Genomic DNA, 23359 nt, shown 5'->3' on the forward strand with positions numbered 1-23359 from the left:
CCCATCTCCTTAACAAGCAGGAGATGGACCCCACCCTTAAAATGGTTACTGCTTTGATAGAATATTACATTCAGAGGATTACATAATTCTTCCTGTTATGCTTCTTCAGGGGTTTTTAGGGGCTTTCTTCGGTAGTTTTCCATCCTAACTCCTCCCAAACCATTGCTGTGGTTAGCTGGCAGAAGGTGCAGACGGCTGAGGAGAGCGAGGACTCAGATGAGGGGCCAGGACCATCAGGGAGTGGACTGCTGCCTTCAGAGATTGTGGGGGCTGGCAGCAGCGATGAGGAGGTTCCCGAGGAGCCTGTGCCAAGTGTGCGTGCGTGCAGGATTGCTTTGAGGAAAGAGCAGTTACAGTAAGGCAGTGGGAGTAAGGCTGCAAGGTAATGGCCCCTCCTTCAAGCAGATAAAAGCCAGCGGTGAAACTAACCTTCTTTGCAGAAGGCAAAGACGTTTTGAAACTCCAGCCTCGTGGACATTCCAGTATCCTGTGTTTATATTTGAAGATTCTTATTTTGCAACTTATTTCTTGTCTGTTATCTTTTGGCAAGCTTCACACAGTTTGGCAAGGCGTGTGCTTATCACAGCTAATTATTTTGTAAAAGCATTACAAGGTTTCTGTTCCTTTTGGATTGTATTTGATTTGTTGGAAAAGGGTGTGGGTTAGAACAACCATCATCTCATGGCCATGTCTTCCTGTTTTGTCCATCTAAACACAATGGATCATTAACAGGTTTCCGCTGGGTCATTCTGACCCAATATCTCTCACATCTATCTGTAAGCCAAAATTACAGACCCCTATTTCAGCCAAGAACTTGACATATTACTTTTAGAACATAACAAGTTACAAAACATAATACGTTTGTTAGATATAGTTATATAACTGTCCAGTAATCATTGAATAGTTCATATATCGGATAAACATGGATTCTCTTCTGTTCTTCATTTTCTCTGGTGTAACTTACAATATGTAATTTTCACATATAACAAGTACTTTGTAAACTTGCATCCATGATGAGAAGGATTTTGACAGATGACAGAAGTGGATGGAAGAGAATAACTGTAGTTTGGTGCTCTCGAAACTTGGTGGTTTCCTTGTGGATGTTTCATGACCCAACTAGGTAGCATCATCAGTGCTAGAGGGAGGGGGTTTGCAGGAAGGAGGAGGAGGAGGAAGAGAGGAGGAGGAGGAGGACTGTGGGGTCTTTGGTGCTCTCTAAGTTTGGTGGTTTTCTTGCAGATGTTTCACAACCCAACTAGGCAACATCATTAGTGTTAGAAGGGTGTGGGGTTTATGGAGAGGAGGAAGAGAGGATGTTGGTTGTTGTGAAGGACTGTGGGGTCTTGGGAGGAGGAGGCAACATCATTAGAGAAGGTGTGGGGATGGAGAGGAGGAAGAGGAGGAGGAGGAGGAGGAGTGGGGTCTTTTGTGTTCTCTGACTTGGGTGGCCAAAGCTGTATTTTCTCAGTTGTTACAAAACGTTGCATCTTCTGAAGGTTGCACCAAAATAATAAACGGATGCTTTTGAATCGTGGTGTTGGAGAAAATTGTTGAAAATATCTTGGACCACGAGAATGAATTATTCATATTAGATGAAGTAAACCTGCTTTGCTGACTAGAAGCACCAGTTAATGAAGCTATTCAATATTGGGCACATAAATTGCAAGGGCAAGAAGCAGTTGAAGGGACCCTGACCCATGAAAAAAAAACAAAAAAAAAGGCATTTGAAAAAAATTCCAATAGAAGGCAAGGTGACCTGATGCTACCACTGACTGAGGTACCAGTTGGGACATAGAAGAGTTCAAAGAAAGGGCTGCTGTGGCATATCTTAGTGAGAAGAATACCATGAGGTCATGAAGAGTTGAAAGGGGCTGAAACATCTGGAAATGAACTGTGTTAAAACTCTTTTGAGTTGTGTTTGTTTTTTGTCACCATATTACAAAAAGGATGTTGAGACTTTGAAAAAAAAGTGCAGAGAAGAGCAACTAAGATGATTAAAAGGTCTGGAGACTAAAACATATGAAGAACAGTTGCAGGATTTGGGTCTGGCTAGTCTAGAGAAAAGAAGGACTAGGTGGGACATGATAGCAGTATTCTAGTATTTGAGGGGCTGCCCCAAAGAAGAGGGGGGGGTCAACTTATTTTCCAAAGCACCAGAAGGTGGGACAAGAAGCAACAGATGGAAACTAACCAAGGAGAGAAGCAACCTGGAATTACAGAGAATCTTCCTAATAGTGACGACAGTTAAACTGTGGAACAACTTGCCTTCAAAAATTGTAGGTTCTCCATCACTGGAATTATTGAAGAGACTGGACAGTCACTTGTCTGAAATGGTTTAGAGCAGTGGCCCCCAACCTTTTTTGTGCCACGGCCCGGTACCGGCATCACAAAATGATCCGCGCCCGGTACCGGCATCAGCACGCATGACAAGGCAAGGCGAGCCGAGCGACCAGCCAGCCAGCTGTCCCCGCTTCTCCCCGCCACCTTCAACTCCTCCTTTGTACCTTTTTGTGCTGTCTTAATCTCCTCTGCCATCGGGACGGCTCTTCGTTCAAGCCGCCCCATCCCCTCGATGAAATTAAGCCGCGAGGATTCCTTCAGGACCCAAACGCCGCTTTCCAACCGGAAAAGCTCACCTGGAAGCACTTTCTCGTCGAAACAAGATGGCGGCGCCAAGCAAACCGGCGCCCGGTAGAAAATGATCCACGGACCGGTACCGGTCCGGGGCCCGGTGGTTGGGGACCCCTGGTTTAGAGTCTCCTGCTTGAGCAAGGGGTTGGACTAGAAGACCTCCAAGGCCCCGTCCAGCTCTGTTCTGACTGATTGATCACTTAAGTGAGAATCAGCGGAGATCAGATTCAAGACCTAGATTCAGTACCCTGTTGAGACATGAAAGTCCTTCATAGAACATAAAATTCTAGGGCTGGAAGAGGTCTTCTAGTCCAACCCCTACTCAAGGCAGGAGAAGGTATACCATCTCACTCAAACGGTTGTCCAATCGTTTCTTGAAACCTCCAGCGATGGAGCACCCATAACTCCAGAAGGCAAGCTATCCCATTGGTTCATTGTTCTCACCTTGAGGAAATTCCTGCTTTGGTCTAGGTTGGTTCTCCCTTGAACTATCTTCCATCTACTACTTCTTGTCCAGCCCTCAGGTGCCTTGAGAATAAATAAAGACCTCCCTCATGTGTGACAGCCCTTCAATTACTGGAAAAGATATCCCCCCGCCCCACTAAACCTTCTGTTCAATAGAGTAGACATACTCAATCATTCATCATTTAGCCTCCAGTCCCCTAATTATCTTTGTTGCTCTTCTTTGCACTCTTTCTACAGACTCAACATCTTCTTTTATATTGGGGCGACCACAACTGGATGAAGTTTATGGTCCTTCACCCCAAAGGAGAGGATTAAGCCATGAGTTGTTGTTTTTTTTTAAAAAAAAAACCTATTGCCAGCTGTTCTAGTTTCATGTAGCTGAAGTCCTGAGTAGGGTCAGATCTTAGGGGTGAACCTCAAGGCTGCTTTTTCAAGGGACAACTGGACTTTCTGGCAGCTCCTCCTCCTCCCCTCCACAAATCCCACTCCCTTCTAGCACCGATGATGTTACCTACTTGGGTCATGAAATGTCTGCAAGAAAACATCCAAGCTTGGAGAACACCAAGGACCCCAGAGTCCTCCTCTTCCTCCTTCTCCTCTTCTTCCTCCTCCTCCATGTCTTCCTCCTCTTCCTTCTCTTCCTCCTCTTCCTCCATCCTCTTCTTCCTCCACCTCTCCTCTTCCTCCTCCTTCTCCCCCTCTTCTCCACAAACCCCACTTCCTTCTAGCACTGATGATGTTACCTACTTGGGTCATGAAATGTCTGCAAGAAAACAACCAAGCTCAGAGAACACCAAGGACCCCAGAGGTCCTCCTCCTCTTCTTCCTCCTTCTCCTCTTCTTCCTCCTTCTCCCTCTTCCTCCTCCTCCCCATCTTCCTCCTCTTCCTCTTCCTCCTCCTCCTCTTCCTCCTCTTCCTTCCTCCTCCTCGGAGAGCACATAATACCTCACCAAACCCAATAATTTTCAAGGCGACAAACATAAACAGAGATCTTTGTCGATCAGGATTACAATCCATATTCCTAAATGTAGTTTGTTTGCCCTATTTCACAACACTGAATTTGCTCAGTTGATCCTATTCTGTTCCTGGGGGAGATGGGGGTCTCCTGGCCCAGGTGCAGATGTCCCCACCAAGAGCTCTGCAGGACCCCAAACCCGATTATCGCCACGGCTAGAAGCAAACCATCCCTATTTCTTTGCCTCCCATGCAATGGCAGAGATCTGTTCTCAGTCAGAATAATCCAATTTAAAGAAATGATTCATTTTCATGCACACATCTGTCTGAGGCCCCAGCAAAACCCCGGTGTTAGTTTAATAAATGATGTTCATTAAACTCGGCTGAAAATATAATCTGGAGAGACTGATGGAGCGAACTGAGCAAAGAATAAGCTAACGGAGTCGAGCAATTATCTGGCATCATTTGTTCTGGTGCCAATGCAGAAGTAAGCCTTGTTTGCTGAAATCTTAATTTCATTTGGCTCATGCCAAATCCATCAAAAGAAAAAGAAAAAAAAAGCCGAGCCGGCAGATGATGCTCTCGTTTCTCAAAATCTGTCAGAAAAAAGTAAATAAATAAATAAATAAGTAAAAGCTTTTTTTTCTTGATGGAGCCTACAGCAGAATCCAGAAATTGAAGGTCCAAGCTCAGGACTTAAATTGTTGTAGCCTACTGGCCACTGGTCCCTCCAGCAGCCGAATCAGAGGAGTAGAGCTGGGGGGGGAGAGGGGAGAGAGAGAGAGAGAGAGAGAGAGAGAGAGAGAGAGAGAGAGAGAGAGAGAGAGAGAGAATGTCTTCAAATACCAACTTAAGATACTGTAATGTCCACAAGGCTGAGTTTCAAAATGTCTTTGCTTCCTGCAAAGAATGTTCGCTTCACAGCTGGCTTTTATCTTCTTGAAGGAGGATCCATTAACTTGCAGCCTCACTCCCGAGTCGCCCGTGCTGCTGGAGCTGCTCTTTCCTGTGAGCGGCCCTGCGCGTACGCATACTTGGCACAGGCTCCTCGGGAACCTCCTCATCGCTGCTGCCACCCCCACAATCTCTGAAGGCAGCAGTCCACTCCCTAATGGTCCTGGTCCCTCATCTGAGTCCTCACTCTCCTCAGCTGTCCGCACCTGCTGCCGGCTAACCACAACATTTGGGGCGGGGGGGACCAGAGGCACAAGTACAGATTAGATGAAACCTGGCTCAAAAAACAGTAACTGTGAGAGGAACCTTGGAGTCCCAGTGGACAATCCCTTAAACATGAGCCAGCAGTGTGCGGTAGTGGCCCCAAAAAAACTACTACAATCCTTGGTTGTATAAACAGAGGCACAGAATCAAAATCATGTGAAGTATTAATACTACTTGATAAAACCTTAGTAAGGCCACACCTGGAATAATGCATCCAGTTTTGGTCACCACATTACAAAAAAAAGTTGTGGATACTCACTCCATCACTGGAAGGGTTTTTTTTTTAATCAAGTTTTTTTTAATTTATATATAAATATATCATTAGAGTTTTTAAGACAGCCATTTATTTGAAATGGCATAAGGTCTTCTGCTGGAGCAAGGGGTCAGACTAGAAGATCTCAAAGACCCCCTTCCAACTGTGTTATTCTGTTAGTTAACCAGAAGCAACGGATGGAAACTAATCAAGGAGAGGAGCAACCTAGAATTAAGGAGAAATTTCCTGACAGAACAATTAAATCAGGGTGACAAGTTGCCCACAAAATTATGGGTGCTCCATCACTGGAAGTTTTTAATAAGAAATTGGACAATTGTTTGTCTGAACTTGTATAGGGTCTCCTGCTTGAACAGGCGGCTGGACTAGAAGACCTCCAAGGTCCCTTCCAACTCTGTGATTGTGTTATTTCTTACATTTTCCACCCAGGGAAGTTTTTGTTTGTTTGTTTGTTTTCACACATACAAGCAGCCCTCAAATTCCATACACCCCTTGGAAAGAAAAAATGGAGAAGCAGGAAGACTCTGTTAGCTTTCAGCCTTTTGATTACGGGAGCATTTTACTGTTGAAGGCATCTCAGCCGTAATGCCATCTTTCTTTCCTTTCCATTCCTCTTCAGGCGGTCTTCTCCGTTTCCCCTGTGGGCACCAACACAACACCTGCAGGCCTGCCATTGAATATCCCTTTTATTCAGGGTGGGCTTCAAAAATTTGATCAAGGAGTTCTCTGCCCAGTTGCTAGGTGGGCGTGGCTATGGTGGGTGTGGCCTAGTCGGCCTCCTGCACCACAGCAGGAGGGGTTGCTCTCCCCCGGCTCCGGAGGCTTTCCTGGAGCCTCGGGGAGGGCGAAAACGGCCTCCCCGGGCTCCGGAGGCTCTCTGGAAGCCGGAAATGGGCTCATTTCCGGCCTTCACCAAGCCTCCGTGCACTCCCTGAACTTACCTGCATCCAAAATGGGCCGCGTGGGGGCTCCTGGGACGGGCGGGGTGGGGTGGGCGGGGCCAGCCAGGAGTAGGATTTGGGGGTTCTCTGAACTGCACAGAATCTTAGCCAGGGGCTCTCCTGAACCCCTGCGACCTCCCAGCAGCCCAGCACTGATTTTATTGATCTCAGGCCCGTTATTAAATGAATTGCACATGATACCCCTTACCTGCCAGTTGGTTTTTCCCCGCTGGCGCCCAGAAGAATCAAAAAGGACCACGAAGAGGTGACCCAGAGATAGTCCTGTGGCTTTACGACCACAATTGAGCCCAACTTGCTAAGCGGGAAAGTCACTAAGTGAGTTTTGCTCCACGTTAGGGCCTTTCTTCTTGCGGTTGTTAAGTGAACCGCTGCTGTTGTTAAGTCACTAACCTGGTTGTTAAGTGAATCTGGCCTCCCCATTGACTTCGCTTGTCTGAAGTTTGGAAAAGGAAATCACGTGGACACTGCAACCGTCGTAAATATGAGTCGGTTGCCAAGCGACTGAATTTTGATCATGGGGAAGCTGCAATTGTCGTAAGTGTGAAAAGCAGTCATAGGCCACTTTTTTTCAGTGGCATTGTGGTTGATCCTAACCTCTGTATAAACTCTACTGGAGAAGACGATGATGTAGAAGGCCAAACAGAGCTGGAGGTGGAGTCAAGCGAGAAATCAGTCTGGAATCATTCTGTTCCCACAAGCAGTTTAGGTCTAAGCTCTCTTGAATTGCATTTAACTCTTATCTAACATCAATTTAACTAGAACACAACTCTTTGTGCCTTACAGAGGGTTAAGATTAAGGTTAAGGTTAAGAATTTTTCCCCAACCAGGTTCACAAATAAGAGTCAGAGGAAACCATGTTGGGTTGTGACTGTGTTTAACAAAAGAAAACGAGTCCACTTTTGTTGATCAGTTATGTTTATTCTGGTATGAGTGTTATGTTCTTTTCTTTTTTAAGCAGACTGAACTTAACATCTTGAAATTAATTAACATGTATTTATAGCCAGGTTGAGAATCAGCCCAGATACTTAGATGGGTGTCTACAGCAAAGGGATTAAAAATAGATTTGTGTTTATACCGGCGGCTTCCTTTTAATTGTAGAAGATGTGCTCATGTTTATTTCTACTATACCAATCCAAGTTTCATTGAGGCAATCATTTAATATCAGGCATATAGTTCGAAATGGAGTTTTATATTTTTTTAAAAAAAAGAAGGAAGGCGGGGGGAGGAAATTAATAAAAGTTGAATAATTAATAGGTCCGTGAAAGCATATGGAGCAATGAGAGGCTGCAATCGGTCTCGAGTGTAGAGGGACGCTAATTTTCACCTCGTTCTTTTTAGCTGGCGGGACATCCTAGTTTTAGTGCAATTTAAAAAAAGAGTCAAAAATATTTGGAGCTAATTGTGCCACGTAGCAAATTGAAGGCGATTTGAAGCTGCTGGCCAGGAACGATAAGAACAACAATAACGAAGTCAATGCTATCATCTTCCACTGAAGTTGAAAGATTATTTTAGAAAAGAATAGGATGAATGAGCTGGAAGGGGCCTTCTAGTCCAGCCCCCTACTCAATCAGGAAAATCTAAACTATTTCAGATAAGTGACTGCCTAAACATGGGGTGTCAAACTCAATTTCTGTTGTGGTTCGCCGGCAGCAGGTGCGGACGGCTGAGGTCTCGGAGAGCGAGGACTCGGATGAGGGGCCTGTGTGTGTTGCAGGGATGGGGCCAGGACCATCAGGGAGTGGAGTGCTGCCTTCGGAGATTGTGGAGGCTGGCAGCAGTGATGAAGAGGCCCCCGAGGAGCCTGTGCCCAGTGTGCGTGCACACAGGGCTGCTCGAAGGAAAGAGCAGCTGCAGCAGCATGGACGACTCGGGAGTAAGGCTGCAAGGTAATGGCCCCTCCCTTAAGAGATAAAAGCCAGCCGAGAAACCGGAGCTCTTTGCAGGAAGCAAATAAGTTTTTGCACTCAAGCCTCGTGGACGTTCGGAATATCTTGGTTGGTGTTTGGAGACTCTTTGTGTTTGAAATATTTCTTAGTAAACTTTATCTAGTGTTCTTGGCAGCCTTGCACAACCTTGTCAAGGCTCGTTCTTATCAAAGACAATTAGTTTGAAACAGCTTTTTAACTGGGAAGGAACAGAATTCGTAAAGAACCATTAAAACGTTTTGCTGTTACCTCTGTTTCATGTTTGTTTCCTTGGAACAAGGTTTGGGTCAGAACAATTTCATTGAGGGCTGCATCAGGGCTATGGTTGACCTCGGGGGGGCTGGGGGGGGGCATGGTTGACTCTGTAGGTGTGGCCAACTTGATGCCACTTCCCAAACTGCTGGCATGTTTCCTCTTTGCATTGGGTAGACCACATTGCGGGCTGAATTCCAGCCCGGGTGGTCTTGAGTTTGACACCCCTGCTCTAGACTTTCTAGAATTTCTAGGGTTCCTTGATCTAGGAGGGGAAGAAGGGATAGCGAACAGACGAAGAACAGTTGCAGGAATTGGGTAGGTCTGGTTTAATAAAAAAAGAAGGACTAGGGGTGACATGATAGCAGTGTTTCATTATCTCAGGGGTTGCCACAAAGAAGACGGAGTCAAGCTATTCTCCAAAGCACCTGAAGGAAGGACGAGAAGCAACAGGTGGAAGCTAACCAAGGAGAGAAACAACTTAGAACTAAGGAGGAATTTCCTGACAGTTAGAACAATTCACCAGTGGAAAAAACTTATTGGACACACAAGGGATTTGTCTTGGTGCAAATGCTCTCAGTGGACATAAAAGAAAAGATACATTCATCAAGAGCCAAGAATCATCAGGGACAACGCTTAATGATAGTCATAGGGTACAATAAGCAATCAAATCATAGTAGGAAACAGTCAATATAAATCATAAGGATACAAGCAACAAAGTTACAGTCCTACATTCACAAGTGGGAGAGGATGGGTGATAAGGAGTGATGAGAAGATTAACAGTAATAGTAGTGCAGACTTTGCAAATAGTTGGACAGCATTGAGGGAATTATTTGTTTAGCAGAGTGATGGCGTTCTCGAAAAATGTGTCCTTGTGTCTAGTTGTTCTGGTGTGCAGTGCTCTATAGTGTCGTTTTGAGGGGAGGAGTTGAAACAGTTTGTGTCCAGAATGGGAGGGGTCTGTATATATTTCCACAGCCCTCTTTTTGTTTCATGCAGTATACAGGTCCTCGATAGAAGGCAGGTTGGTAGCCATTGTTTCTTCTGCAGTCCTAATTATCCTCTGAAGTCCGTGTCTGTCCTGTTGGGTTGTAGAACCAAACCAGGCAGTTATAGAGGTGCAGATGACAGACTCAATCGTTCCTTTGTAGAATGTTTACCTTAATGTGGGACTTTTCTGCAGAGGCGTTTTCTTGACGAAAAGTAAATTTATCTGCTTCATTAGGGAAACATTAGATACGGTGTATCAAATAGGTATATCTGCACCAATGCCCACACTGGTAGTCCTCAGCTTATGACCACAATTCAGCCCAACATGGACGTTATTAAGTGAGAAATTTGTTCAGTGAGTTTTTTGCCCCATTTTTGATGACTTTTCTTAACATGTTTGTTAAGTGAATCCCTGCCGTTGTGAAATTAGTCCCACGGTCGTTAAGTGAATCTGGCTTCCCCACTGACTTGGCTGGTCAGAAGGTCACAAAAGGGGGATCACATGGCCCTGGAGACTCGGCAACTGTCGTAAATGTGAGTCACTTGCCAAGCATCTGAATTTTATTCACATGACCCTGGGGATGCTGCAGCGGTCGTAAGCGTGAAAAATGGTCACAAGTCGCTGTTTTCAGTGCCGTTGTAACTTTGAATGGTCACTAAATGAAACCATTGTAAGTCGAGGACTACCTGTAGTTGAGCTGGTCACTGAGTTAAGCTAGCCTGTTTTCTGGGCTTCCTGAATATATTGACGCATAAACTTAGCAAATGTGCTAGATTTGTATTCTAGAATAAACAGCAAAGATAGAAATAGAAAGGGAGAGAGGGAGGGAAAAGATAGAAAGATAGATAGAAAGGGGAGAGAGGGAGGGAAAAGGCAGGGAGAGGGAGGGAGAGAAAGAGGGAGAGTGGCAGAGAGAGAAAAGGAAGAGAGGGAGGGGGAGGGAGAAGGAGGGAGGGAGAAAGAGAGGAATTGAAGGAGAGAGAGGGAGGGAGAGAGGGAGGGAGGGAGTGAAAGGAGAGAGAGGAAGGGAAAAAGGCAGAGAGAGAGAGAGGGAGGGAGAGAAAGAGGGAGAGTAGGAGAGAGAAAAAGGGGTGAGAAGGAGGGAGAATGAGAAGGAGGGAGAGAGAGAGAGAGAGAAGGAGAGAGGAATTGAAGAAGAGAGAGGGAGGGAATGAGAGGGAGGGAGGGAGGAAAAGGGAGGTAAAAGGCAGAGGGGGGAGAGGGAGGGAGAGAAAGAGGGAGCGGGGAGAAAGAGAAAAAGAGAAATTTTGTTTTTCATCTGCAGCTGGTCAGCCTGGGCTAAATCAGTAACTGATATGATTAAGTCATCATTTAAATCTTTTGGGAGAGAATCAGTGAATGTCATGCCATCCAAACTGTAAATGTCCAAAGATCTGAATTGGGAAGGTCTTCTCCAAGAGAATTCTTGAGTTCTTTGCAAGTTCAAAGACCTCCTTCCTGTTCTTCTGGGCATTGACAGTGTCACATGGGTGAGTGAGTAAGATGATGGAGATATAGATAGATACTTGATAAATATAAAATAGATAATAGGTAACAGTATATGCATAGAGAAGTAGAGAACGAGGGGTAATGATTAGGTAGATAGAAATGATGATGAGATGGATAACAGCAGAAATAAATGATAAATAGATTATAGATTAGGTATATAGATGAGAGAGAGATGAAAGAGAGAGATCTAGATGATAGATAGATAGATAGATAGATAGATAGATAGATAGATAGATAGATAGATAGATAGATAGATAGATAGATAGATAGATGATAGATAGTAGATAGATAGATAGATAGTAGATAGATAGATAGATAGATAGATAGATAGATAGATAGATAGATAGATAGATAGATAGACAGAGACACAGACAGATAGATGATAGATAGTAGATAGATAGATAGGTAGATAGGTAGGTAGATAGATAGATAGATAGATAGATAGATAGATGATAGATAGATAGATAGATAGATAGATATAGAGATACATAGATAAGAGACAGAGGGGTAAAATAGATGATAGGAATAGATGGTGGCAGAGATACTATAGATAATGGCACAAAGAGTAAGAAAGGGAAAGAAATGGAGGAGAGAGGGAGAAATAGGGATAATGGCAGAGATAGACAGAGAGAGAGATGATAGATGGATGGATGGATGGATGTATAGATAGATAGATAGATAGATAGATAGATAGATAGATAGATAGATAGATAGATAGATAGATAAAGAGATGACAGAGAGAGGGAGACAGATGATAACCGACAAAAAAGATAGAGTGACACTTGCTTCAGAGATTTTTAATCTGAACTCATTCTTAGTTAATACATTATTCTAGAACATTTCACACAGCCGATCAATTGGATTACACAGTCCCTCCCAAAAGTTTATGTCACAGCAACTCTCTTAACCCTTATGGTGATTCTTTGTTTTTTGTTTTTTGTTTCTTTCTTTCTTTCTCTTTCTTTCTTTCTTTCTTTCTCTTTCCTTGTTTTTCTTTCTTTTTTTCTTTCTTTTTCTTTTTTGCTAACATGAACCCTGTTCTCAACATACAGGAACTCCCCGGGGGAAAGGGAGTTATGTATGAGACATTGCTTCTGTTGTGGCCCTCTGCTGTGTTTTGTAGACGCTTTAAAACAGGGGCAGCCGATCTTCCGCTTTTGGTGTGCTGAGTACCAAAGGCGTTCTCTAACTATTGCTACCTTCATAACGTGGTGTGTCTCCTCCCTTGCTCAAAGAACCGGGGGTGGGGTTGGGGGATTTGAAAAGAAACATTCCTGAGGTTTCCTCTCTTTTTCACAACTCGTAGCTTTCTCCTCCATAAAGCCATAAAGTTTCATTGTGACAACTCGTAAAGCATTCCTATGCCTGTTTCCGAGTTGCCACAAGAAGGAGGGGGAGGAAGGCCTGAGGGAGCAGTGCAGCAGATGGAGGCCAAAAGCACATTCCATGCTTATCTTGTGGAGATTGTAGCCTAGGCTACCGGATCTTCTGCCCACGAAAATCCTTCATTGGAGAGTGTGATTGATGGCACCCAGCCCGTGAACTGTTGGAGAATCTGATGACACACTCAGGGAGGGTGGGGGGAAAACAGGGTCATAGGTGATAGTAAATTACGTATGCCAGAGTTGGCTTCATAGTGCCGGACATGTTGCTCCTAATAGATCTTTTGGATTCTTTTGAAGCTTGGCTCAAGGTGCACGATTTAATTAGGGCGATCGTCGGAACCCTGACACATTGAGGAAGATGAGCTTCCCTGACTCTGTTCTCAGGAGGAACAGAATATGACATTCGTTCTAAGAATGAGGAGAATCCAAGGAGAACAGAAAAGGTTCTAGATCTGAGGAAGCTATGAGAAAGATTGCTCACTTCATACGCTACTACATGGAACCGGGGGTGGGGGGAGGCAAAAATAGCTGGCATTCACACAATTGACACAACCGAATCCAACAAATGTAATTTCTGTGCAACCTGCACTTCAAGGAGGAGGCATCTGCGAGGCATTGATAGTCCAGACTGTTTTGGGTTCTTGACCTGTTTGGACAAAAGAAGTCTAAAGCTTCCTCCAAGGTCCTTTCCAAGAAGATCTGAAAGGTTTGGGGCAAGGGACACCTGTTTAGGTAGAGGTACCTCCCCCAGGTCAGATCTGGAGAGGTAGGCATGACTGGGACAGGTTTGTTTTGAAGTCCAACCTCCAGAAGAGATGTTTGGGCAGCCAAGATATTTTCCAGACTCTGCAAACCACCTTTGCCGCCATCCATTGAATGCATGCTGCTCTCAGCTGCCACAACGTGGTTCTGTTAATGGTCACTGTTTTTATGTATCCACATGAATTGTGTCTTTTGTGTCCGTGTGTTTTTGGCTAGGCTTCTTCCATTCCTTTTGGTTTCCGTTTCTTGGGTTTTTTTTTTGTCCTTTTTGTTTTCGTTTGGTTGTGTGCTCATTACAGCTTTTTGGAACAATGCTGTATTTTAGTGATTTCTTCTCCTCCTCCTCCTCCTCCTCCTCCTCTATTTCCTTCTTTTCCTCTTCTCCCTCCCATCCTTCTCCCCCTTCTCCTCCTCCTTCTCCCTCCCATCCTTCTCCTTCTCTTTCCCATCCTTCTCTCTCTCTTCCATCCTCCTCCTCCTCCTTCTCTCTCTCTCTCTCTCTCTCTCTGTTCCTTCTGGTTTTTGTTTTGGTTTATAACCTTTCTCCCTCTTCCCCACTTTCTCCCTTCCCCCTTTCTCCCCCACCCACCCCAGACTATATATAAATATATCTATATCTATATAAAAAAAATCTTTTCTTCTTTTGTCATTCGATCAAATTCCAACCCAACCACCAAGAGCCAGTCAAATCCACCACAGTCCCGCGCTGAGCTAGGAAAAAAGTAATGACAGGAAGGTGGAGCAAACAGTCCCCCAGTCCGTAAGTTCAACCATCAACTCGAAGTTGGAAGTGTGATATGATGGCACCATGTAACTCAGCTAAGAATTGGTTGCATGACCTGCCGTCCAGTTTCGTGGAGATGCTGTGATTGAAACATTATTTTCTTGGATGTCGTATCGGTTGAATAATTGGCCAGTCATGATCACTTGTGCCTTTCTTGACCTTGTGCTGCCACAATTTTTTCTTGCCGTGCTCATGTTTATTTATTTATTATTTTTTTATTGTCTTATTCTTCATTTGTTTCCTTTTTAGTGCTTGCAGTGGTTTCTTTGTGGTTTTGAGTTTTCTCGTTCAGCAACTTTAACGCTTCTTTAGATATCACCTGGAAAGAGGGGAGGGGGGAAATTCTAATTTTGGGGGGCGGGGGAGGGAAGAAATGGGACTGTTGTCTGTGTTTTGAGTAATTTCCAACCAATAAGCACACGGAGCTGTATGATTGGTATTTTTTTGCACCCTGAATACTTGTGTTTTAAATGAATTGGGGGCCTTTTTCAATTGAGTGTTCTCGTTCTCTTCCTTCCTTAAAATATTTCCAATCCCTCTCCAAAAAAAGCAAAAATAATAATTTTTTTTAAAAAAAAGAGTTAATTGCAGTGCAAAAGAAAATAGCTACGTACCAAAGCAAGCTAGAAACATAAAGCTTCTTAAGTGCCTTATTATCAAAATTTTCAATTTCGAAGGTTTGGGTAGCACAAGAAGGCTTAAGAAATCCGTTGCTTTGGGGCAGGGCGGTGAGAATATCATTTGGGGTTTAAAAGATTTAAAAAAAAAAAAAACCACAATCCTGATTCTAAACTAAAAGGCCTCATACATTTTTGTTTTTTAGTTACAACTGAAAAAGGGTCCTGGATAAGTGTTTTCTTTTTTTTTCTTTATATATATATATATATATACATACATATATATTTTCCTTTGGTTTCTTCTATTCTTATAATTTTTGGTGTCGTAATTGTTTCAACTGCTGTGTCTAGTTTGCTGTTTGTTCGATTAACAGTGTGGGGGGAAAACCAACAACCACCTTGACAGCATGGTCTGAGCTAAAGCATGACGTTTCTCTAGCTAAAGGAAGCTTCTGCAGTTTTTTTTTTAACTTTCTTTCTTAAGTTTTCTTGATGTAATAAGTCACTGAGTCTCTGCGAAGAGAAACCTGCTTGCCAGTCAGAGATAAGAGCTAATCCCTAAACGATTAAGCATTTCTCCTTTAAATGTCAAGTTCGCTTGGATCGCGATTTAAAAAAATAATAATTTCTTTTTATTCAAGAAACGTTAGCCTTACATTTTTACATTCGTAGAGACAGGAAGTTTGTTCCAGGCCATTTTTTTACATTCTAAACCACCTGTTCGAAGCATTTCTTTCTACGCTTTGCAAAGGAAAACACTCCATTGGCAGCTGGCCTTCCTGAGACAACGGCGAGGGAGGGACTCAAACATTTGATGGCTTAGAGGAGGGAATAGAAGGGGAACTCATCAAATTTGCAGATGACATTAAACCTGCAGGAGTAGTCAACACCTTAGAAGAAAGGCTCAAGATCATTTCTATAGTATCCAACTAGAGAAATGCCCTCAAACACTGGAGGCTTTCAAGAAGAGATTGGACTGCCATCTGTCAGAAATGGTGTGGGGTCTCCTGCCTGGGCTGGGGGTTGGATGACCTACAAGGTCCCTTCCAGCTCTGTTAATCTAAAGGATCCAAAAAGATCTTGACAGACTTAAGCAATGGGCCCTCTCCCAAAAACATGGATTTCAATGCGGAGAAAAGCCAAGTTTTACATTTAGGCAGGGAAAAAAAATCAAAGGTACAGATTAGGCGAGATCTGACTCAAAAACAGGAACTGTGAGAGGGATCTTGGAGTCCTAGTGGATGATCTCTTGAATATGAGCCAGCTGTGTGCAGCAGCAGCCAAAAAGGCTAATACAATCCTGGGTTGTATAAACAGAGGCATAGAATCAAGATCAAGTGAAGTACTAGTACCATTTTGTAAAGCCTTAGTAAGGCCACACCTGGAATACTGCAACCAATTTTGGTTCCCATACTACAAAAAAGATGTTGAGACTTCGGAAAAAGTTAGGGAAGAGTAACTAAGATGATCACAGGCCTGGAGACTAAAACATATGAAGAACAGCTGCAGGATTTCATTTTGAAGGTCAATGAGGGACGCGGTGGCTCAGGGGCTAAGATGCTGAGCTTGTCGATCAGAAAGGTCGGCAGTTTGGCAGTTTGAATCCCTAGCGCCGCGGAACGGAGTGAGCTCCCGTTCCTTGTCCCAGCAACTTCTGCCACCCTAGCAGTTTGAAAGCATGTAAAAAATGCAAGTAGAAAAAATAGGGACCACTTTGGGGGGAAGGGAACAGCGTTCCATGTGCCTTCGGCATTTAGTCCTGCCGGCCACATGACCACAGAGACGTCTTCGGACAGCGCTGGCTCTTCAGTTTTGTAACGGAGATGAGCACCGCCCTCTAGAGCCAGAAACAACTAGCACGTATGTGCCAGGGGAACCTTTAACCTTTACCTCATGGAGTTAACACACAGCCAACACCAAAATCTGACAGCAAGGAAGTGAGAAGATAGAAAAACATAGGAATGTCCACGGGGGTTGCTCATCATTCAAGTCATGGCTGTCCCAAAGTTGCATTTTGCTTCTGATCCAAGAAACTATCCATTTTCCAAAGAAATAAATGGAACTGAAGAAGCTTCTTGGATGAGAAGTGAAATGTTTTCGAAAGAAAAAACAAAACAAAACAAGGAAGTCCAGCTGCCTTTTGGAAAAAGCACTTCCTAGACAGAAAAAGTAGGAAATATTGGAGGCCCAAATTCAGGGGTGGGATTCTACCGGTTCTGTCCGGCTCTGTAGAACAGCAGACATAGAACCGGTTTTATGTCTGCTGCTGTTTTGGCCCACATGCCCGCCCGGGCTCTTACCTGACCGTTATTTCCTGCTTTTTCAACCTCAGCTGCTTTGCGCGGCACTGCTGGGGTTGAAAAAGCAAGGAAAAATGTGTTTTTTCAAACGCTGCGCACCCATGCGCAGCGCTGCTCAGCTGTCCATGTTGCAAGCTTATGTTTTACACGTGTACCGCAGCATAAATCACCAAACCAGTAGTTACATCGGTCGGATTCCATCCCTGCCCAAATTCCCATGTTTCAGCGATGCACAACACAGCATTCTTCTGAGAGCATCTCTCTTTGGGGGCATCAGCAACTTCCCAGTCCCAAAGAAGGTTAAAAACCAATAAAGGAGAATATATGTAGCTCAGGGCTGAAATGGTGCTCTCTGAGCTTGGTTGCTTCCTTGCAGACGTTTCATGACCCAACTAGGTAACATCATCAGTGCCGGATGATGAATGGTACTAGCATCAATGAGGTTACCTGGTTTGGGTTATGAAATGTCTTCAAGAAAACAAGCAAGCTCAGAGAGCACTGAGAAGCTAGAGGTCTAAAAATCTCGTTTGAAGGGCCTGGAGAAAAATGTTGTTTATGCTACAAACTCTGAACAAATGTTAAAGCGTCCCAAATCAGACACAGAAGTAACAACCTGGTTTAGATAGGTTTCTTGATCTACTTCTCTTATTCATGAAGCCAGAGACACCTTTGAGATGGGATGAGCAGATGTTCTTCACAGTTAACAGTTAGTATCTGGGACATTCTCAGAAAATATTAATAAAAATATCCTGAAGGGGAGATGTGTGCTATCACACTATCTAAGTTAAAACAAAACAAAACAAAGTGAAACACAACTAAATTTGCATATAGTTTCCACAATGGGAATAAGATAGTCTTGGAAACAGGTATTCTCCTAAATCTGTGTGTGTGTTTTATTTTTCTTTATTGATTATAAGGTATGCTGTTTGGATCTTCTCTTCCCTTGTCAGTTTTCTCTATCTTTTATTCCTTTCTTTGAAAAAAAAAATCTGTATATATATATATATATACACACACTGCTCAAAAAAATAAAGGGAACACAAAAATAATACATCCTAGATCTGAATGAATGAAATATTCTCATTAAATACTTTGTTCATTACATAGTTGAATGTGCTGACAACAAAATCACACAAAAATTATCAATGAAAATCAAATTTAGCAACCCATGGAGGTCTGGATTTGGAGTTACACTGAAAATTAAAGTGCCTGGGCATGCTCCTGATGAGGTGGCGGATGGTCTCCTGAGGGATCTCCTCCCACACCTGGACTAAAGCATCCCCCAACTCCTGGACAGTCTGTGGTGCAACATGGCGTTGATGGATGGAGCGAGACATGATGTCCCAGATGTTCTCAATTGGATTCAGGTCTGGGGAACAGGCGGGCCAGTTCATAGCATCAATGCCTTCATCTTGCAGGAACTGCTGACACACTCCAGCCACATGAGGTCTAGCACTGTCTTGCATTAGGAGGAACCCAGGGCCAACTGCACCAGCATATGGTCTCACAAGGGGTCTGAGGATCTCATCTCGGTACCTAATGGCAGTCAGGCTACCTCTGGCAAGCACATGGAGGGCTGTGCGACCCCCTAAAGAAATGCCACCCCACACCATTACTGACCCACTGCCAAACTGGTCATGCTGGAGGATGTTGCAGGCAGCAGAACGTTCTCCACGGCGTCTCCAGACCCTGTCACGTCTGTCACATGTGCTCAGTATGAACCTGCTTTCATCTGTGAAGAGCACAGGGCACCAGTGGCGAATTTGCCAATCTTGGTGTTCTCTGGCAAATGCCAAACATCCTGCATGGTGTTGGGCTGTAAGCACAACCCCCACCTGTGGACATCGGGCCCTCATACCACCCTCATGGAGTCTGTTTCTGACCATTTGAGCAGCCACATGCACATTTGTGGCCCACTGGAGGTCATTTTGCAGGGCTCTGGCAGTGCTCCTCCTGTCCCTCCTTGCTCAAAGGCGGAGGTAGTGGTCCTGATGCTGGGTTGTTGTCCTCCTACGGCCTCTTCCACATCTCCTGATGTACTGGCCTGTCTCCTGGTAGCGCCTCCATGCTCTGAACACTACACTGACAGACACAGCAAACCTTCTTGCCACAGCTCACGTTGATGTGCCATCCTGGATGAGCTGCACTACCTGAGCCACTTGTGTGGGTTGTAGACTCCGTCTCATGCTATCACTAGAGTGAAAGCACCACCAGCATTCAAAAGTGACCAAACCATCAGCCAGAAAGCATAGGAACTGAGAAGTGGTCTGTGGTCACCACCTGCAGAACCACTTCTTTATTGGGGGTGTCTTGCTAACTGCCCATGCTTTCCACCTGTTGTCTATTCCATTTGCACAACAGCATGTGAAATTGATTGTCAATCAGTGTTGCTACCTAAGTGGACAGTTTGATTTCACAGAAGTGTGATTGACTTGGAGTTACATTGTGTTGTTTAAGTGTTCCCTTTATTTTTTGAGCAGTGTGTATATATATATATATATATTGATTCGGTTTGGTCCAGCTTGGAATAACATTTTTTCTCTCTTTTTAGGGCATCAGCTGAACGGGCCACACTTAGAGAAAATATATATATAAATATAGATATATATATATATAAATAAATATATATATATTAAATAAATATATATAAGAATGAGAACTGTGGGATTACACCTTTAAACATCTCAGTCAAGTGGAAAACTTCAGACTTTTAACGCTCTTTCTGGTTGTTTCGACTGGAAACTTTGCTTGGAGGAAAGTCACGTTCGGCTGGCTTCAAAGGACATGTGGTGGACAACCAAAACTGTACCAACCATCCAATGAACGAATCCAGAACATTGAAAAAGAAAAGAAAAAGAAAAGAAAAAAAGAAAAGAAATCACGGCAGGAGTGAGATGGACTTGGATTTCTACCGTGAACTTGATCTAACTAAACCATCATAGCTTTTCCCCAATTCGGAAATGCTAAAAGTGTGCCTGTGGCCATCACAGATGGGGTTGCTATGGTCGCCCATGGCAACCGTCACTAAGCATTCTTTATCTGTCATTCCTTAGCTACATAGGGACCAAAGGACATAACTTTTTACCGCAAACTTGTAGTTGTATGTAAATTACTCAGAAGTTCTTTCCGTTTCTCTTAGCTGTTCCCGCTAAGACAGCTTTGGAGAGCAATTCTATGAAATAATGTATAAAAAACAAAAAACAAAAAAATGAAAAAATGAAGAAAAAAACACTGAAACTCAGCTTCAACGCTTTTAAAAAAAAGGCAAGATAATAGTTCTTTGATACTTTGGAAGGTCTTTGGATATACATTAATTAGAGTCTATGAAACTTTCATATGGTTTTCTTTATAATAGGGATGGACTGAGGGGGTTCAAAGGGGCAGGTTCAGGGGAGAATCTTGTCAGAAGATGAAGAAAAGAAAAAAATAAATACTGCTCCATGTTTGGGTAAGGAGAAAGAAGAAGAAGGAAGAAAAAAGGGTACCGATGTGACGTAGAACAATAGCTTGTTTATTTTAAAAGGGGGGGGAACCCTCCCTCCCCTAATGAAACCCCTAATAGCTGTACAGAATTTAAAAAAGTTTAAATACCTATATAATGGGGCAGGGGGATGATTAGATGACATTAAAAGCAAAAAAAAAGCAAAAAAATATATATATAGGCATTTAGCGTTAATGCTAAGAAAACACACAAAGATGTAGGAACTTTTTTGTAGCGTTTAGATTAATACCCGTTCCCTGCTCAAAATCAACTGCTTATCGGAAGCAGTTGGCTGATGGACAGGCAGGGCAGAGAAAGTGGCTCCATTTGGCAAGTTTTTGGATTATAACCATCAAAAGTTGTACAAAGTCGTACTGAAATTGGCGGCTTAATTAACCACGCAAAAGTCTTGAATCAACCGATAACACAGCAGGCTGTCTGATCCAAAGTTTAGTTGCAACTTGATGGAAGGAAAATCAAAGGTTGGATATTTTCCATGAGACCTATTGCCAAAAGCCACTGATTTAACTTTTGCTTTGGTAGCTTCCATATTTGTTCTAAATCTTTCAGGACGGGGGGGAAGGAGGGGTGGGGAGGGCACGGGACTTAGCCTAGAACCTTAATCTTAAAAAAAGAAAAACCTTTAAAAAAATCATAAAAGTATGGGGGGGGGGGGTGGAAATGCAGAGACAAAAAAATACAAAAAAATGCAATCTCTTTGAAGAATTTCTGAAACTGTTTACAAGGAATTTTGAAAAACGGGGATGTTTAAAAAAAAAAGATGCTGGCTCTGTTTTTCTGTAAATAAATTTGCATATTTTGTAGGACTTTTAATTGTAATGATAGAGAAAAAAAATCAAGGAAAAAAACTATTTAAGGAAGCACGATATTTATCTTTGGTAAATGACTTTAGAGCAGTTAAAAAAAGAAGTTGCTTTAAAATCTGAATCAGAAAAATAGAAACAATTATTTAAGAACACATATATTTTAAAGTATATCATATTTATTATAATTTATTTCCATGGGATTTAAAATTTGATTTTTTAAAGTGTGCCATTTCTTTCCTCACTCCCTTTCCCCATGCCTCCCATTTTATCAGATCAAACAAATATTATGCATTATTATTTTTTTCTGAATAATTGTTTTCCTTTGGGTTAGATTTGGGGAAAGATTTTTTTTAAAAAATTTCCTAACTTTTTTTCCCCCTCCATCTTTGATCTGATTTTGAAGACTTTTACACTGGCTAAACACCCCCAAATCTTCTCCGGTGGTTTGGCTAGGAGTTGACCGCCCAAGCAAGCCGGTATCTCGGTGTATAAAATGCCATGCAATTCCATAATAGTGCTCTCTGAATCTCAATTCCCTAAAACTCCTTGTAATCTTATGTAATTAATGAATGACGCTTACCAGCTTAGTCCTAAATAAAGCACAGTTTAAAAAAAAGAAGAAGACATATTTTAATTTTTTGGGGTGGTTTTCTTTTTCCCCTCTGTTCAAGCTTTCTTTCAGTCTCTTAATATACACATGCTTGGAGAAGGAAGACCGTTTTCTTTCAACAGGGATCATGAAAATCTTCTGTCTGCAGAAGTATAAATACCAACAGAAAAGAATCTGCATAGCTCGGGGATAAACAGTGTGGTCTGAGTTTAGTGGTTTTCCAGCAGACATTTCATGATCCAACTAGGGAACATCATCAGATCTGGAAGGGAGTGGGGTTTTCAGAGCAGGGGAGGAGGAGGAGGAGGAGGAGGAGGAGGAGGAGGAGGAGGAGGAGGGAGGAGGAGGAGGAGGAGGAGGAGGAGGAGGAGGAGGAGGAGGAGGAGGAGGAAGCTGAGGGGTCCTTGGTGGTCTCTGAGCATGTTTTTTTTCTTGCAGATGTTTCTTTACTCAGCTAGGTAACATCATCAGTGCTGGAAGGGAGTGAGGTTTGCAGAGCAGGGGAGGAGGAGGAGGAGGTGGTGGTGGTGGAGGAGGAGGAAGCTGAGGAGTCCTTGGTCTCTGAGCATATTTTTTTCTTGCAGATGTTTCTTTACCCAACTAGGTAACATCATCAGTGCTAGAGGGGAGGGGGATTTGCAGAGCAGAGGAGGAGGAGGAAGAGGAGGAAGCTGGGGGGTTCTTGGTGGTCTCGGTGCTTGGTGGTCATTTTTGCCCCCTTCCCATTCTGCTATGGGGTGTTAAGATAATCTCCTACCCACCATCCTGGCCAATACACTGAATTACCGTCATCCTGCAAAGTTGAGGTCCAATGAAACACTTGACTGGATGTATTACAAAACGTTGGTGACACATGCTTGAAAATACTAACACAACCAGCTGGAACAGCAAGCAGACACAACCCCTAATTGGCCCACATCATTTCCCCCTGAGAAATGACAACCATGTTTATCACACCTTGCGTGTATTCATGGGAGTTGTAGTTCGGCAACATCCAGAGAGTCAAAGAATATCTAGTCCTACTCCGCCTGTTTCCATCACCATAGAGAACGGAGCATCCTTTCCAGATGAGGCTGACTTCCATGTGGATAGCCCCCTGCTTTCTTTATATATTTATTATTTTGGTTTATGAGTCTGGACAGTTGAACAACAATCCAATTCATCAACAACAAAACAGACAAGGGGATCAACACATATCCTGGTCCACAACCCCAGGGAAAAATAGACTCACTCGATTTTCTGCCCCAATGCCAACTTACAGAAAGCCAATTGCTTCATGGCCATCAGACATATTGAGAGGGATGCTGTTCCATAGGACAGACCCATTGACTAGTAAGTCTCAAGTAGGTTTGTCAACACTAAAAGCCAAGGTGGGGGCTCTATGCTCTAGCCAAGTGAGGTTCCGGCAGAAGAT

The 23359-nt window shown here is 43.4% G+C and overlaps 1 protein-coding gene across 20 annotated transcripts in view; it reads left to right on the top strand.

Annotated features, from left to right (window-relative positions):
* The window catches only part of CELF4 (CUGBP Elav-like family member 4), an 823187-nt gene extending 801242 nt beyond the window's left edge, over positions 1–21945 (top strand). For 19 of the 20 annotated variants that reach the window (XM_087958740.1, XM_087958742.1, XM_087958750.1 and 16 more), the window contains one exon: positions 19579–21945. The gene's annotated coding sequence lies outside the window, so the exon portion shown is untranslated. Of the gene's footprint in view, positions 1–14004; positions 14369–19578 lie in introns of those variants that run through there. The other variant, XM_087958733.1, reaches the window with a different exon arrangement.
* The last annotated feature ends 1414 nt before the right edge of the window (positions 21946–23359 follow it).

The sequence above is a fragment of the Notechis scutatus genome, chromosome 2, assembly GCF_049901735.1.
Source record: "Notechis scutatus isolate UNSWTSFEM ecotype Mainland chromosome 2, rNotScu1.2, whole genome shotgun sequence".
Lineage (NCBI taxonomy): Eukaryota > Metazoa > Chordata > Lepidosauria > Squamata > Elapidae > Notechis > Notechis scutatus.